Below are 19002 nucleotides of genomic sequence, written 5' to 3'. Positions count from 1 at the left end.
TGTACATAAGACAAGGACCATTCTTTGTTCTGTGTGGTGGCGGATATGTGTGGGCTGGCATAAGGAAATTCAATTACACGTGGTCGTCACAGGTGTTCAATTTCTCCAAGATCCATGCCTCATTCATTTTTTGAAATGTGAGGTAGTCCACACTGTCGTGAGCTAGGCGAGTCATGATCCCCCCTCTGCGCTGAACGTCCTTTCAGACAGGACACTTGACGAGGGGCAAGCCAAGAGTTCCATGTCAAATTGTGCCAGCTCTGGCCACAGGTCAAGCCTGCACACCCAGTAGTGCCTGCAGTAGTCCATGGGTTCCTCGCTTCTCAGAGCGTCTACATTGGCCATTAACCCGATGTAGTCGGACACCTGTCGGTCTAGGCGTTCCCTGAAGCTGGATCCGGCGGGCGGCTGTCAATGGGTTGGCTGCAAGAATGATCTCATATCCGTAGTGACCAACACATCTTCAAACCGCCCTCTTCTTGCAGGCGCGGTAGGATTGGTTCCCGCACCTGTTTCGCTGTGGGTGGAAATGCAGCATCTCGCGCAGCAAGGCCTGGAAATGCTGCATTCTGCCAGCCCTCTGTGATGCTGGTAACATGTCCACCATTTTGTGTTTGTACCGGGGTCTAAGTACGTTGCCACCCAGTACTGGTCCTTGCCCTTTATGCTTTTTATACATGGTTCCCTCTGCAGACATTGGAGCATGAAGTCCCCAATTTGCACAAAATTGGAAGTGGTGGAGTGCCCTGGCTCCTGCTTATGGCCCAGGAGAATGTCAGCCTCGCTCTCCTTCCCCCCAGCCACGGACAACACCATGGATCCCCGAAAAGTTTGAAGTCCTCCTCAAAGCCTGCTCTTCTTGCTCCTCCTCCTCCTCCCCCAGCCACCATCCTCCTCTGACTTCTCTTCAGACTCCTGCTGACTTGTCACAGATGGAGTAGCCCCCCCTGGGAATTCATTCAGCATTGCGACTTCGTCATCTTCCTGCTCCTCGATGGCTTGATCAACGACGCAATGACCACTCCAAAAAGAAGGCGTAAGGTACGATGTCACTGATGGCGCCCTGGCTGCAACTGACCAGTTTGGTGATCTCATCAAAGGGCCACAGAAGTCTGCATGCGTCGCGCATGAGCAGCCACTGGCGCAGTGAAAAGAAACCAAGCTCCCCAGAACATGTCCTGCTGCAGAGTTCGTACAGGTAGTAGTTAATGTCACATTACTGCTGGAGCAGCCTATCAAGCATATACAAGGTGGAGTTCCAGCGCTTTGGGCTGTCACAAACCAGATGTCTGACAGGCAAGTGGTGTCGCCACTGAACGTCAGCAAGGCGAGCCATGGCCGTGTAAGATCTTCTAAAATGGCCTGCCGCAAGACATCCTGGACCCCAGGGTATTTGGCAACGAATCACTGCACGACTAAGTTCAGGACGTGTGCCATGCACGGCGCGTGTGTCATCTTTCCCTGTTTCAACGAGCTCATCAGATTGGCACTGTTGTCGCACACCACTTTACCAACTGTCAAATTGAGCGGGGTTACACACTGATCGGCCTGTGACCGCAGAGCTGAAAGCAGTGCAGGACCGGTGTGGCTCTTGGCTTCCAGGCACAACATCCGCAGCACAGCATGGCAACATCTCACCTGGGACGTCGAATAGGTTCTGGGGAGCTTGGGGGGCACAACGGAAGAGGCGGTAGCAGTGGAAAAGGCGGAGTCAGCAGAGGAGGAGACGGAGAATGGAGTAGGAGGAGGAGAAGAAGAGGCAGGCCTGCATGCAATCCGTGGCGGTAACACCAAATCCACACGGGAGCCACAGGTTACATGCTTGACGGCCGTCAGAAGGTTCCCCCAGTGGGCAGTGAAAGCTATGTACCTTGCTTGCCCGTGTTTGCTAGACCACGTGTCTATGGTCAGATGTATCTTGGCATCTACACTGTGTGCCAGAAATATATTCTCTTGCCGCTGAACGTGGCCATATAGCTCTGGGATGCCCTTCTGGAAGAAATATTTCCTTCCGGGGACCTTCCATTGCGGGGTGCCAATGGCCACAAATTTTCTAAAGGTCTCCGAGTCCACCAGTTTATATGGCAGTAGTTAGTGGGTTAGCAGTTCCAACAAGCCAGCGGTCAGCCGTTGGGCAAGAGGGCTATCCGGCGTCATAATTTTTTTACGCTCAAACATTTGGCCCACGAAAGCCTGCCTTACGCCAGATGAATGCGACGATGGCACGGTGGAAGGTGAAGTGGAGGACAAATGTGAGGAGAGAGGAGAAGCAGAAGAGGCAGGATGTGGAGCGCCAGGAGTGTGGCTTTGTGGGTTCTGATGGCATTGCTCCCACTGGGCTCGGTGATGGGAGGCCAGGTGCCTTCTTAAGGCGGTCGTCCCCAGGTGAGTGTTGGGCTTACCGCAACTTATGCGTTTACAGCACATGCTGCAGATGGCAACACTATTGTCAGCAGCTGACACGTTAAAAAAGCCCACACTACGGAGCCATGTGCCAGCGTCCTGGAAGCGCCAGAAGTGACCGTGCATGGTGGATGGCTAGCTCCAGATACATTTACAGCCTGCTTTTTGCCTCCTGTGTCTTGCGAGCTGTGTCTGCTTCTCCTCCTTCTCCTCCCTCTCTGCTGCTCCATCTCTTCCTCTGAACTCCCCTCCTCTTCCTCTCTTGTGGGCACCCACGTAACGTCCATCGACACGTCATCATCCTCATCTTCACCACCACTGACATTTGAGATCTCAGAGTAGGCAGCAACAGCGGGGACCTCCCTCCTTGGGCTGATTTTGGTAATGTCGTCAGACCGCTGGGTGGCGGCCGTTGCTACCTCCTCTTCCTCATTCGATGTCAAGAATGGCTGCGCATCAGTAAGGACTGGGAATGGATGGGAAAATAATTCCTCGTGTTGAGGGACTATGGTGGTGGTAATGGATTTGGGGGTGCACACAGCTAAGAGTGAGGAGGGTGCAGATACAGAGGATGAGGAGGGTGCAGAAGCGGAAGGGTGAGTGAGCCACTCAACCAACTCTGGTGCGTCCTTTGAAGTAATCGAACGTGCCTTCTCCAACTTCCCACTTAGGCTCCGTCCTGGTGCACCTGCTTGACCCCTACCACCCCTGCGGAATGGCCTGCCTCTTCCTCTGTCTGTCATTTTCAAAAGTCCCTAGAGAAAAGCAGTATTTGTGTAAGCAGGTATATTGCAGGCCTCAATCAATATTTGGTGGATGCAGGTATATCTAACCCCTTAATCAGTCTTTTGTGGAAGCAGGTATAACGCAGCCCTTAATCAGTTTTTTTGGGGGGCAAATGGTATATCCCACCCGTTGCAATTAGTTGTTCCAATAGCGTTTGTCCCTCTATATAGCTGCGGTATCACAGCAGAACCGCACACAACTGCTGCACAGTTCAAATGCATTATATAGAAAGTATATTATAGGTATATCACTCCCCTGCCTCAATCAGTTTTTTTGGGGGGCAACTAGTATATCCCACCCATTGCAATTAGTTGTTCCAATAGCGTTTGTCCCTCTATATAGCTGCAGTATCGCAGCAGAACCACACACAACTGCTGCACAGTACAAATGCACTATAATATACTTTCTATGTTAGAAAGTATATTATAAGTATATCACACCCCTCTGTATATCACACCTATCGATAGCACACTTATACCAGTCCTTAAAAGGACTTTTGTGGCTCTATTTGCTAGCGTTTGGTCTCCCTAACAGCCTGTCCCTGCTCCACAAAGCAACCTCTCCCTACACTGACAAAATACAGAATGTAAAATGGCAGCCAGATCGGGTTCTGTTATAGGGTGGGGGTGTGTCCATGTGGTGAAATGTCTCAATTAGCTGTCCTGTCCCACCTGATGGATGTGTCATGGGTCAAAGTTTGGAGCAATGCAAAAGAATATGGAGCATGCGAACATCGCCATATGTTTGCATGTTCGACGGATCGCGAACGCTCAAAGTTTGCCCCAAATCGACCGCCGCGCGAACCGCAAGGCCTTCACTAGTGAAGTGTGTGTGTGTTTGAAGGGGGAGAAAGCCAGAAAGGCTGCCAAAGCTGGACAACCTCTTTAAAGGCTCATTTGCCACAAAATTTCATATCTACAGTCTGCTAAAGATTAGAAATCCCCCAGGACCATTTATATCTGCTACTTTTGAAAAATAGAAATGAATTGCAGATGTATGGCAACCATAAGTTAAGTGTATGGTTACCAAATCCCCAAAGATTCATTCTGTTTTGTGGGGTAAATAAAATATTAGTGATCATCTAATAAAATAATTTCACCAGTCTAATAAAGCCTGGGGTCATTCTTAGACTGGAGTTCTTTGGGCCCACCAACAGAAAATTTTCAAGGGTCTATCCTCCATCTATACTCCATCTAATTTTTCTGCTGTCATTTCACCCATAACAAATAGACGCTAGTAGAAAGTGATTAGCTCTGAATCTGGTTGTCTTCACTGGAAACTTGAGGCCTTGTTCTAGTAGGAATCTTTGGAGGGCCAGTCCAATTCTGGCTTAAATGTTAGATTTTCACATAGATTGAATTCCTTCATTCCCAACATATTTAGAAGGACTTTTTCCACAGAATTATTATTTTGCCTGTTTCATGTTGATCTTCCATTTTACTGGCATTTTGTTTCTATTGCATCACAATTATCGTTGTTTCATGCTTATTTGAAGCAACCATTACTGTGTCTCCATTTTGAGGTTTTCCCAAATTCCACTAAAACACAAATGATATAAAGACAAATAGCACAAAGAGAAGTCATTGCTTCCATCATATAAATACATAATAATATAGCATAACAGGTATATTCTGTAACTATGGATCTTGACAAACATAAGCAGTGTCTTCCCTTTGTTTTGTGTTTTCTCCAAGAAAATAAAAGTTTTATGTAAAACAAGGTCTGGAAATACACATCTGTATTCATATGCTTTGTATCTTGCCTCCAGTAGCCACGCTCCTATGTATTAGTTTGTAAGTCGTGTACCAGGGTGGGCTCCCCAGGATACAGCGAAGTCTCGAACGAGGAAAACAACTCCACCACCAGATTTTGCCAAAACAGAATTTTACTTAAACGTGGTAATGAACACAACCACAAATGCTGGGAACATACAATAAATTTACATACACCAAGCCCGAAGGCTGAGACCCTTGTACTGCACAGCGTGGCGCCCTCTGATGCAGGAGAAAAGCGTGATAATTTACCTACTGGCGGGCATGACTAAACCGCCACACCTTACATGTTATTACCCCAAAACACAACAATAACTGTATGGGTGCGAGGTGCGGGCTAGCCTGTGCTGCAGCACAACAGCTTACAAACTTACAATGCTCTACGGTATTCCCCCTCCCATAACTGGTCTTGTAGCACGTGCGAGAGTATTTTTTCTGAGCCAAACGCCAGTCTGGCTTGCGTTTGTGAAAAGTTTATCAGCTCTCCAATGTGAAAAATCACTTTAAATTGTGGAGTCCTTGCAATGAACAATAGCAACACTTGTGGCCTGACACAAACAGAGACCCTAACTAACTACAGGCCTGGTCTCAGTCTCTAGGCGTCAACACTGTGGTGAGGTACGTGCACGATCTTACCGACCCAGGTCTGCTCTGCCTCCGCTGGTGATTCAGAACTGAACAAATGCTTCTCCAACAAGCATGCAATACTGCAGTGTATGTCGCTTTGCTCCTCAGCTCTCATCAGCATTCCTGGAAGCAATCCTCGTTCGTCTGGACAGGATTAGGATCTTGGACATGATCAGCTTCACTTAGCTGCTACTCTGGTCACTGAGGTAGGCTCTCACACCTGGATGCCATCAGATCCTCAGTCTCACCTCCCTCTAAGATGGCTGCTCCCTTTCTCTTGCTCTCCAGGCTCTGTGTAACCCCACCACTCATGAATATGGACATATATGCAGTCTGTAGCTGTGTTTAGGAAACAGCTGTATCTTGTGGCCAAACAGCAGAATGTCAGTCCATATCTATTTAATTTAATCTACACAAACAGTGTTCAGACAAGGAGAGCTGTTTCCGCATCTCACAAGTTCCTCAGACACAATGGATAGATGAGCCTGTCATTATGATTATATATGTTATCAAATTTTATTTTACTCACTATGAATTATGCTTCAACTTTTTCGTTCAACATTTAAAATTAAACATTTATGGTTTGTACAGTATTATAGGCCTGTGAGTGAGCAGTACTGAATACTTTCACCACTAGAGAGAGCTCAAATCTTATATAAACTTAGCTGCAGGTTAAATGTTTGCGTTTTGTAGTTGGAACCTGTTGCTGCTTTGCTGCTTTTTTCTGACCTGATCTGAAAAAAAAAAATAGACTAAAATATATACACTCACCTAAAGAATTATTAGGAACACCATACTAATACGGTGTTGGACCCCCTTTTGCCTTCAGAACTGCCTTAATTCTACGTGGCATTGATTCCACAAGGTGCTGATAGCATTCTTTAGAAATGTTGGCCCATATTGATAGGATAGCATCTTGCAGTTGATGGAGATTTGAGGGATGCACATCCAGGGCATGAAGCTCCCGTTCCACCACATCCCAAAGATGCTCTATTGGGTTGAGATCTGGTGACTGTGGGGGCCATTTTAGTACAGTGAACTCATTGTCATGTTCAAGAAACCAATTTGAAATGATTTGAGCTCTGTGACATGGTGCATTATCCTGCTGGAAGTAGCCATCAGAGGATGGGTACATGGTGGTCATGAAGGGATGGACATGGTTAGAAACAATGCTCAGGTAGCCCGTGGCATTTAAACGATGCCCAATTGGCACTAAGGGGCCTAAAGTGTGCCCAGAAAACATCCCCCACACCATTACACCACCACCACCAGCCTGCACAGTGGTAACAAGGCATGATGGATACATGTTCTCATTCTGTTTACGCCAAATTTGGACTCTACTATTTGAATGTCTCAACAGAAATGGAGACTCATCAGACCAGGCAACATTTTTCCAGTCTTCAACAGTCCAATTTTGGTGAGCTTGTGCAAATTGTAGCCTCTTTTTCCTATTTGTAGTGGAGATGAGTGGTACCCGGTGGGGTCTTCTGCTGTTGTAGCCCATCCGCCTCAATGTTGTGCGTGTTGTGGCTTCACAAATGCTTTGCTGCATACCTCAGTTGTAACGAGTGGTTATTTCAGTCAATGTTGCTCTTCTATCAGCTTGAATCAGTCGGCCCATTCTCCTCTGACCTCTAGCATCCACAAGGCATTTTCGCCCACAGGACTGCCGCATACTGGATGTTTTTCCCTTTTCACACCATTCTTTGTAAACCCTAGAAATGGTTGTACGTGAAAATCCCAGTAACTGAGCAGATTGTGAAATACTCAGACCGGCCCGTCTGGCACCAACAACCATGCCACGCTCAAAATTGCTTAAATCACCTTTCTTTCCCATTCTGACATTCAGTTTGGAGTTCAGGAGATTGTCTTGACCAGGACCACACCCCTAGTGTATATACACTCACCTAAAGAATTATTAGGAACACCTGTTCTATTTCTCATTAATGCAATTATCTAGTCAACCAATCACATGGAAGTTGCTTCAATGCATTTAGGGGTGTGGTCCTGGTCAAGACAATCTCCTGAACTCCAAACTGAATGTCAGAATGGGAAAGAAAGGTGATTTAAGCAATTTTGAGCGTGGCATGGTTGTTGGTGCCAGACGGGCCGGTCTGAGTATTTCACAATCTACTCAGTTACTGGGATTTTCACGCACAACCATTTCTAGGGTTTACAAAGAATTGTGTGAAAAGGGAAAAACATCCAGTATGCGGCAGTCCTGTGAGCAAAAATTCCTTGTGGATGCTAGAGGTCAGAGGAGAATGGGCCGACTGATTCAAGCTGATAGAAGAGCAACGTTGACTGAAATAACCACTCGTTACAACCGAGGTATGCAGCAAAGCATTTGTGAAGCCACAACACGCACAACCTTGAGGCGGATGGGCTACAACAGCAGAAAACCCCACCGGGTACCACTCATCTCCACTACAAATAGCAAAAAGAGGCTACAATTTGCACGAGCTCACTGTAATGACCGGCGTCACGCACAGGGAGGGAAAAGGGAAAGCCCTGCCCAAGGGAGAGGGAAAGATGGTGACCCCTGACTCACCTTGCGGCTGGCACCTGACTGCCCTGACGTCCCTAGACGGGTTCCTCACCCGTGCGGCGATCATGTGCCTAAACCCTGGCTTTCCCTAGAATGAGCCCTAGATAGTGAACGGGCCGGTGGGATCGCTAGTCCGCACCACTGACACTAAGAGGGAAACACCAGGGAGAGGACAGACAATACAGACAAACACATACACCCAGGTGGGTGACCACAGCAGACCACAAAGGTCCAACAGGGATCCGGAGGGTAACGTTCCGGACCAACTACCAGAGAACGCAGCAACACAGCTCCAGAGGGTCAGTATAGAAGTCCAGGCAGGAATCTCTATATCTGGCAACCAGAGAAGTGTGGGAGGGGAATATAAGGAGGTTGGGAGTGCTGGACAAGGAACAGCTGAGGAGAAGGAGCTACGGATCCCTGAGTGAGCTAAAAAGGGTTGCAAAGCAAACCCAGAAAGCTACCATAAGGAAACAGCCCTATCTTACATAGAGCGCGCAGCCAACCGCTGTGACTTCCTGACCCCGGGTATAACGGAGTCAGGCGTGGGTCTTGACACCCTCGTGACAGTACCCCCCTCTCTACGAGGGGCCTCCGGACACTCAGGACTAGGTCTCTCAGGATGAGAGGCATGAAAAGCCCGAACTAGCCTGTCGGCGTTTACCTCAGACGCAGGAACCCACATTCTTTCCTCGGGACCGTAACCTCTCCAATGCACCAGATATTGAAGAGAGCGGCGGACCCGACGAGAATTAACAATTTTGGATATCTAAAACTCTAGATTACCATCCACAACAACAGGAGGGGGTGGCAGCGGTGACGGTTCTAGAGGAGGAACATATTTTTTGAGTAACGACTTATGAAGGACGTTATGGATTTTAAAAGTCTGAGGTAGCTCCAGGCGAAAAGCCAGGGGGTTGATGATGGCTACAATTTTGTAAGGGCCAATGAACCTAGGACCCAGTTTCCAAGAGGGAACCTTTAATTTAATATTCCTAGTAGACAACCACACATAGTCATTCACTCCTAGGTCTGGACCTGGCGACCGTCTCTTATCAGCCATGCATTTGTATTTACCTCCCATATTTTTCAAGTTAGCTTGCACCTTCTGCCATACCGATGAAAGAGATGACGAAAACCGTTCCTCCTTGGGAACCCCAGAAGACCCCCCCTCTTTGAAAGTACAGAATTGGGGATGAAAACCATATGCACCAAGAAATGGTGACTTGCCAGTGGATTCCTGAAGACGATTATTTATGGCAAACTCAGCTAACGGTAAATATGATGACCACAACTCTTGGTTTTCAGACACAAAACATCTTAGATATGTCTCCAGGTTTTGGTTGGTACGCTCAGTCTGTCCATTCGACTGAGGATGGAAAGCTGAGGAAAAGGACAAGTGTACCCCCAAACGGGAACAAAAAGCTTTCCAAAATTTAGAAATAAACTGGGTACCCCGATCCGAAACAACATCGGAAGTGACCCCATGAAGCTTCACGATTTCACTGACGAATACCTGAGCAAGAGTCTTAGCATTAGGTAGTGCGGGTAACGCAATGAAGTGTACCATTTTGCTAAACCTGTCCACTACTACCAAAATAACTGTTTTACCCGCAGACAAAGGTAAGTCAGTGATAAAATCCATTGACAGATGTGTCCATGGTCTATTGGGAATGACGAGTGGTAATAGAGACCCTGCAGGACGTGTATGTGAAACTTTTGCGCGCGCACAGGTAGAACAAGAAGACACAAAATCCAATACATCCTGACGCAACCTTGGCCACCAAAAATGACGAGACAATAGCTCCAAGGTTGCTTTACTACCCGGGTGCCCAGCAAGTGCCGAATTATGATGTTCCTTTAATAGTTCGAAACACAGGTTCAACGGTACAAACAATTTCTCTGAGGGGCAAGAGACCGGGGCGTCCCCCTGGGCCTCTAACACCTTCCCCTCCAGAGCAGAGTGTACCGCAGAAACAACCACTCCTCTTTGAAGAATGGGTACCGGATCACTCACATTACCCCCTCCAGGGAAACAGCGAGATAGTGCATCAGCCTTGGTATTCTTTGCCCCAGGACGATAGGTAATAACAAAGTTAAACCTGGCAAAAAATAGCGACCACCTAGCTTGTCTAGGGGTGAGACGCTTAGCTGATTCGAGGTACAGAAGATTTTTGTGGTCCGTAATCACAGTGACGGGGTGGACTGCCCCCTCTAAAAAGTGACGCCATTCTTCAAACGCTAGTTTAATAGCTAATAGTTCCCTATTGCCAATATCGTAGTTCTTTTCTGCTGCATAGGCTCGTCTAAGTCTGTACAGACTAACTGCTGCTTGGGAGGGGTTACCAATTGCTCCGGTTTTTTCAACCTGTCCCTAAGGCGTCTATCTATTTGGATAGAAAGGGACATAACCGCATCAAGGGAAAAGGGGGTCTCATATAATGCAAGGGCATCCTTAACCCTTTCGGATAACCCAGAGCAGAACTGACTCCTGAGAGCCGGGTCGTTCCATTGGGTATCCGTAGCCCACCTACGGAAGTCAAAGCAATACTCCTCTACCGGCCTCTCTCCTTGTAGGAGTCTCCGTAAACTTGATTCAGCCAGTGCGACTCGGTCAGGGTCGTCATATATGAGACCCAAGGCCCCGAAAAATCCACTGACCGAAGAGCCTGGGAATCAGTGGGTAAAGAGAATGCCCAGGACTGCGGGTCCCCCTGCAGCAGGGAAATAACAACCCCCACCCGCTGTTCTTCATTACCAGAGGAGTAAGGGAGCAGTTTAAAATATAATTTACAGGCCTCACAGAATGTCAAAAACTTGTCCCTTCCCCCAGAAAATCTGTCAGGGAGAGGGACCTTGGGTTCCGCAACAACCTGGTTACCAGTAGCAACCGGTTGCTGGAGGACCGACGCCTTCAATCCTGCCACCTCCAAAGACAGGCCATGAAATTGTTTGGACAGAGCAGCAATTGGATCCATACTGGATTATAAGTAGGTAAAAAAATATATATATATATTTTTTTACCTACACAAAATAAGGGCCAGATATAATGTAATGACCGGCGTCACGCACAGGGAGGGAAAAGGGAAAGCCCTGCCCAAGGGAGAGGGAAAGGTGGTGACCCCTGACTCACCTTGCGGCTGGCACCTGATTGCCCTGACGTCCCTAGACGGGTTCCACGCGACCACGTGCCTAAACCCTGGCTTTCCCTAGAATGAGCCCTAGATAGTGAACGGGCCGGTGGGATCACTAGTCCGCACCACTGCCACTAAGAGGGAAACACCAGGGAGAGGACAGACAATACAGACAAACACATACACCCAGGTGGGTGACCACAGCAGACCACAAAGGTCCAACAGGGATCCGGAGGATAACGTTCTGGACCAACTACCAGAGAACGCAGCAACACAGCTCCAGAGGGTCAGTATAGAAGTCCAGGCAGGAAGCTCTATATCTGGCAACCAGAGAAGTGTGAGAGGGGAATATAAGGAGGTTGGGAGTGCTGGACAAGGAACTGCTGAGGAGAAGGAGCTACGGATCCCTGAGTGAGCCAAAAAGAGTTGCAAAGCAAACCCAGAAAGCTACCATAAGGAAACAGCCCTATCTTACATAGTGTGACTTCCTGACCCCGGGTATAATGGAGTCAGGCGTGGGTCTTGACACCCTCGTGACACTCACCAAAATTGGACTGTTGAAGACTGGAAAAATGTTGCCTGGTCTGATGAGTCTTGATTTCTGTTGAGACATTCAAATGGTAGAGTCCGAATTTGGCGTAAACAGAATGAGAACATGTATCCATCCTCTGATGGCTACTTCCAGCAGGATAATGCACCATGTCACAAAGCTCGAATCATTTCAAATTGGTTTCTTGAACATGACAATGAGTTCACTGTACTAAAATGGCCCCCACAGTCACCAGATCTCAACCCAATAGAGCATCTTTGGGATGTGGTGGAACGGGAGCTTCGTGCCCTGGATGTGCATCCCTCAAATCTCCATCAACTACAAGATGCTATCCTATCAATATGGGCCAACATTTCTAAAGAATGCTATCAGCACCTTGTTAAATCAATGCCACGTAGAATTAAGGCAGTTCTGAAGGCAAAAGGGGGTCCAACACCGTGTTAGTATGGTGTTCCCAATAATTCTTTAGGTGAGTGTATATGTGTTTTCTAAAAAGATAGAGGAAAAAAACTGCATCCTTTTTTCCTTGTCTATTTCCTGATGGTGAAGATAGATAGATTAGATAAGATAGACTGACCATATTTTTCCCTTTATGATACGCACCTAGATTTTAGAGTTGGAAAATAAGAAAAACATATTTTAGAATTTTTGATCACACCTCAGATCAGACCCCCCTATTAGATCAGACTCTCCTATAAGATCCTCACATCAGACCCCCATATCAGATCTTCAGATCAAACCCCCATATCAGATTCTCAGATTAGACGCCCATATCAGGACATCAGATTAGAACCTCATTAGACCTCCATGTCAGACCCCTGTATCAGACCTCAGATTAAAATAAGTAAATTAATTTACCTCTCATGCTCTGCTGTTACTCTGCAGGTCCGGCATCCTCTCCTGCAGTCACGCTACCTGGTCTGGCCCGTGCTGCACTGTGACCTGGCTGCATACAGTGTCAAGTCATAGTGCATGCACTACTTCCTAGTACTGTACGCAGTCAGGACAGTGCAGCGCAGCACCAGGGAGGAAGACCAAAGAGGGGTGAGTACAGATAGCTCTCGCAGCGTCTTACTTCCCGTTCCCCGCACCTACTGCATACTAGTGAACCGCTTACTAGTATTCGCTTTATTAGGCTAGGTTCACACCTGAGCGTTTTACAGCGCATTTTACAGCGCGTTCCTACGCGCTGTAAAACGCTAAACAGGCAAAAACCAATGTTTCCCTATGGGCATGGTTCTCACCTGAGCGTTTTACAGCGCGTACAAGTGCGCTGTAAAACACCCTACGCCCCAAGAAGTACAGGAGCTTCTTTGGGGCGTATTGTCGCGCATATTATGGCAGTTTTTCATTGGATGCCTCTGTGGTTAATCACACAAACGCTCGTACTACGCTCATTTCCAAAATACAAAAACGCCCCAAAATACGCCTCAAAAACGCCCGATAAAAACGCCTATAAAAAGCACTTATCCAATACGCTCAGGTGTGAACCCAGCCTAAGACGCACTACCATTCCCCGCCCACACACACACACTTTTGGAGGGAAAAGTATGTCTTATAAAGCGAAAAAAACATGTCACGGGTAAGGAAGGAAGAGAGGAAGAGCACCCCCTAAACTGCCACCCTCAACCCTGTCCCTGCCTAATTGCACCACCCGCCCTAGGTGACGGGGCGCAACTGGGCGACGGTCCCTGACCTACGTAAGTGTAGAGCAGAGCGAACAGAGAAAGAGAGGAACAGACAGCCAAGGCAGAAGGCGGTACACAAGACTAAGGCAAACGGATAAGACAACAGTCCCAGTGATGGGAAAGGCAATGGCGGGTCAACTAGCCGAGGTCGGTCCGGGAGGTCACGACAATACAAGGGGTGAGGCAGGAGACGAAATCCGAGAACGAGTCGAGGTCAAATCCGAGAGATAGCATAGGTACCAAGGGAGTGGGCAAAGCGAGGTCAGGTAACAAACAAGGTCAATACCAGAGGTCAAGTAGGAAGCAATAATAACAGTACACACAGCCCTAAAGATGAAAATCACAGGCAACCTGTAGCAGGCCGCCTGTATTTATAGTGGGGAGTGAGGGTCATGTGACGTGGCCAGCGTCACATGACTGACAGACAGACAAGTCGAGCACCGAGTAATCAGCTCGGCGCTCAAGGCAGACCTAGGAGCAGGGAGCCTCCCAGCTAGCAAAGCCGCCCTGGGAACGAGGCCAAACACAGTTCCTCGCTCCCTAAGCTAAGCAGCAGGTCTGCAGCTGATGGGAGACCGAGTGCGCCTTCAGCGCCCCGTTACCAGACAGTATTTTTATATACATATATGAGTACTTTCAAATCAATATTTTGTGTGACCATCCTTTACATTCAAAACAGAAGCATGAATTATTTTCGGTACACTTGCACACAGTTTTTGAAGGAACTAAGAATCTCGGCAAGAAGGTTGCTCCAAACATCTTAGAGAACAAGATGTAGATGTGGATGTAGGCTTGCTCAAATCCTTCTGTCTCTTCATGTAATCCCAGACAGATCTGATGATGTTGAGATTAGTGCTCTTTGGAGGCCACGTCATCACTTCCAGGACTCCTTGTTTTTCATGCTGAAGATAGTTCTTAATGACATTCGCTGTATGTTTGGGGTTATAGTGCTGCTGCAGAATAAAGTGGGAGCCAATCAGATGTCTTCCTGATACTTGACTATGGGTAAGTATCTGCCTATATTTATCAGCATTGTGGGCACCATCAGTCCTGAACAAATCCACAACTTCCTTTGCTGAAATGTAGCCCCAAACTTGCAAGGAACCTTCATTGTGTTTCAGTGTTCCCCTTCAGACACTCATTATTGCTCTTCAGCCTTTCTACAAACAAACTACCTTGTGTTACAGACAAATATTAAAAAATTTTGACTGATGAGTTTAGAGCACCTGCTGCCCTTTTTCTGCACCCCAGAGGGATCGGCCGATTCTCTATTGTGTATTTGAATTCCCCATCTCTCCCTTGAAACTGGCCATACGTGTTCAATGAAACTGGGCGATAGACAAAAGATGTTTCTGAGAACGTTCTTTCACAGAAAGATCTTAAAGTGTTTGGCTGATCTCAGACTTTGATGGCATATCGCTATTGTGAGATAAGTCAGATAAGTGCACATCCCACCTCTGAGACACACGTGTTCAATGAAACTGGGCGATAGACAAAAGATATTTCTGAGAACGTTTTTTCACAGAAAGATCTTAAAATGTTTGGCTGATCTCAGACTTTGATTGCATATCGCTATTTTGAGATAAGTCAGATAAGTGCACATCCCACCTCTGACACACTCCTATCTCAAGAATGGGTCAATCAATGGGACCATTTTTAACGGCCGCTTAGATAGAAGTGCACTCACCTCATCTATTTGCTCGGGCGGAGGCAAGTCTGCACGTCCGGCAGGTCTTTTCCACTCAAGAGAGGAGCGGACTGCAAATAAGTGGATGAGGTAAGTATTTTTTTCCATTCTTTCTAAGACAACCTTAGCCACCATTTTAAGAAAAATTATTTGTTACCCCGAAGCGTGAGGAAATTCGGCTTTGCGGCAAATCAAATTTTTCCTAAACTTCAAAACGAATTCGGTTTTGGATGCTTCGATTCTTTGAACACTAGTGGACATGCTTGTAGAGTGCTCTCTCCTTTACTTCGGGTGGCCCATTCTAGAGATAAGTGTGGGTCACAGAGGTATGACCTGCATCTTTCTGACGTTGATGGCATATACTATCGATGTGCCATCAGTGTTTGAAGTGAGCGAAGCTCTTTAATGATTAATCAAATTTCAAACTCTGATACATTCTTTTCAGACAATGATGGTCTGTCATTAGTTGGCCAAAATGACCATTTTAGGGCGGTTTCACATCAGCGTTATGGATTCCGTTTTTGTTTTCATTATAACATGGTTATAACAGAATCAATAAGACGAAAGTGAAAATGGAAGCCTTTAAGAGGCATTCCGTTTTGATCCTTCATAATACAAGTCTATGGGCAGCAGAATGAATCCGTCCTGGTTTCCATTATGCAGGAGTCCAGTCCTGCATAACGAAAATCAGGACGGATCCGTTATGCTGCCCATAGACTTGTATTATGACAGAATGCAAAACGGAACCCTTTAAAAGGCATTCCATTTTGCTTTCCATTAGAGGTGGGACGAATCCAATTTTTTTCAAATCCGAATCCAAAAAGGTCCTCGAATCTATTGAATCTGTTGAATCTCGAATCCTACGAATCCTGTACATAAGAATTGTGTGAACGGTGTAAGAATCAAAGTGATCCAAACACTTATGGGGGGGATCTGTGGATGACACTGTTATGGGGGGGGGATCTGTGGATGGCACTGTTATGGGGGGATCTGTGGATGGCACTGTTATGGGGGGGGATCTGTGGATGGCACTGTTATGGGGGGGATCTGTGGATGGCACTGTTATGGGGGGATCTGTGGATGGCACTGTTATGGGGGGATCTGTGGATGGCACTGTTATGGGGGGATCTGTGGATGGCACTGTTATGGGGGAATCTGTGGATGGCACTGTTATGGGGGGATCTGTGGATGGCACTGTTATGGGGGATCTGTGGATGGCACTGTTATGAGGGATCTGTGGATGGCACTGTTATGGGGGGATCTGTGGATGGCACTGTTATGGGGGATCTGTGGATGGCACTATTATGGGGGAATCTGTGGATGGCACTGTTATGGGGGGATCTGTGGATGACACTGTTATGGGGGGGATCTGTGGATGGCACTGTTTTGGGGGGATCTGTGGATGGCACTATTATGGGAGGGGAATCTGTGGATGGCACTGTTATGGGGGGATCTGTGGATGGCACTGTTATGGGGGGATCTGTGGATGGCACTGTTATGGGGGGATCTGTGGATGGCACTGTTATGGGGGATCTGTGGATGGCACTGTTATGGGGGATCTGTGGATGGCACTGTTATGGGGGATCTGTGGATGGCACTGTTTTGGGGGGGATCTGTGGATGGCACTATTATGGGGGATCTGTGGATGGCACTGTTATGGGGGATCTGTGGATGGCACTGTTATGGGGGATCTGTGGATGGCACTGTTATGGGGGGATCTGGATGGCACTGTTATGGGGGATCTGTGGATAGCACTGTTATGGGGGATCTCTGGATGGCACTGTTATGGGGGATCTCTGGATGGCACTGTTATGGGGGATCTCTGGATGGCACTGTGATGGGGGGGATCTGTGGATGACACATATATAGCATCTTATGCTATGTGCCATCCATAGATCCCCCCATAACAGTGTCCCTGCAGTGTGAATGACCCCCAATACAGGTACTGGGGGCCGGCATCTGGATTAGGAATGACAGCGGTGACCGGTTCAGTCCCTTTATTCAAATGCACCGGCCCCGCTCATTGTAGTATAATCTTATGATCTAACCTGCATTGTTAAGATATAATAATCCATCTGTATTACTTACATTACAACATTAAGTTCCGTAGCAGAGAGGAGGGAGGAGGCAGGCCGGGAGGACGGGCAGGCGGCGCGCCACTCACTACGTCACGCGCCCGTGCCGCCTGCTTCATTCATAAAGTGGGCGGCAAAGGCACGTGACGTAGGCCTGCCTCCTCCCTCCTCTCTGCTACGGAACTTAATGTTGTAAGTAATACAGATGGATTATTATATCTTAACAATGCAGTTTAGATCATAAGATTATACTACAGTGAGCGGGGCCGGTGCATTAGAATACAGGGACTCCCACCGGTCCCTGCTGTCATGGATTCGTCGGATTCAAATTTAGTAAGTGAGGTCGGGATTCGAGTCCACGAATCCCTCGAATGCAACAAGATTCGAGGGATTCGTGGATTCGATGGATTCTTCGTCCCACCTCTACTTTCCGTCATAATAGAAGTCTATGGGAATCATAACAGATCCGTCTGGTTCCCATTATGCAGAACGGAAAAAAAAGTCCTGTTGACAGGACTTTGTTTTCCGTCTTGCATAATGGGAACCAAACGGATCCGTTATGATTCCCATAGACTTCTATTATGACGGATCAAAACGGAATGCCTCTTAAAGGCTTCCGTTTTGACTTCCGTCTTATGGATTCCGTTATTTTCTGTTATAACCATGTTGCTGATGTGAACCTGCCCTTAGTTGAAATAGTTTGATCAACTTTAAACTAATATGTATGGCTACCTTTGTACACAGGGGTGGATTTGGCATTTCTGGGGTCCCAAGTAAAATTATGTCTGGGGGCCCCTGTCACACTGCTAAACTGCCCTCCGTAACAACGCTAAACTCTGCTTTACAACCCTAGGCTCTTCCCACCCTCAGCTTACTGAGTTCCAACACCTTTGACCCACTAAGCTGCACTATTAGCTTAGTAGTGCAGCCTGGGCAATACTGTCTAAAGCTGGGAAGGGCCCCCTGGTCCCCTATGTAATTGAACCAGCTGCACAGGTGGTATATCTGACCCATTAGCTTGTTCCAGTAGAGGGGCTTCCTTATATTTGGGACCCAAGCATTTACTTGGTTTACATCTTTTTAAAATCAACCACTGCTATTACATGGGGCAAAACATAGAGTAAAATTAACCTGGAAGATAAACAATTAGGCATAGGTTACCATATGCTGTGGAAGGACCAATTGTTCCATGAAAGCCCCACAAGTATCACCATGCAAAAATATTCCTCCCATTGTCTGTTTAAATGGTATTAAATCAGATGCAGAGCGCAAATTGCGGCATCAGTCAGTCCTTTTGGACCATGGATGTATGGTGCAATACGGACCAAATCTTTCTTTATCATATGAATAAATTAATAATATATATATAAGGTGCAATAAAGTAATATGAAAGTACATCAGTCGCATCAATTTCCCTCCGGACTGCAATGTCTGGGAAAAGAAGGACCAAGCATGTTGAATATTCTTCATATTATGGCACATGTTGATTGTGAAATGACTGAAGTGTCCACAAGCCTGTGACATCAAAAGTGGTGGGAGCCTGATTAATGCAGTTTGCATCTCGAACACCATTGTTTTCAGCGCAGTCATACCAGAACACTTACAAAATTGTATTGATACATGTGAACGATATAGCTGGGTTGCCACTGTCAGTATTCAAACCGAAACCGCAATGCATCCATTCAATTCAGTGAGGCAGACGGATTCCAAAGAATTCATCCTTAGACTTTGT

The 19002-nt window shown here is 47.0% G+C and overlaps 1 protein-coding gene across 1 annotated transcript in view; it reads left to right on the top strand.

Moving 5' to 3' along the window:
- The window catches only part of LOC120997125, a 71110-nt gene that overhangs the window by 18573 nt on the left and 33535 nt on the right, over positions 1–19002 (top strand). The window lies entirely within an intron of this gene.

Source organism: Bufo bufo, chromosome 4, assembly GCF_905171765.1.
Source record: "Bufo bufo chromosome 4, aBufBuf1.1, whole genome shotgun sequence".
Taxonomy (NCBI): Eukaryota; Metazoa; Chordata; class Amphibia; order Anura; family Bufonidae; genus Bufo; species Bufo bufo.
This window is presented reverse-complemented; position numbering and strand designations above follow the sequence as displayed.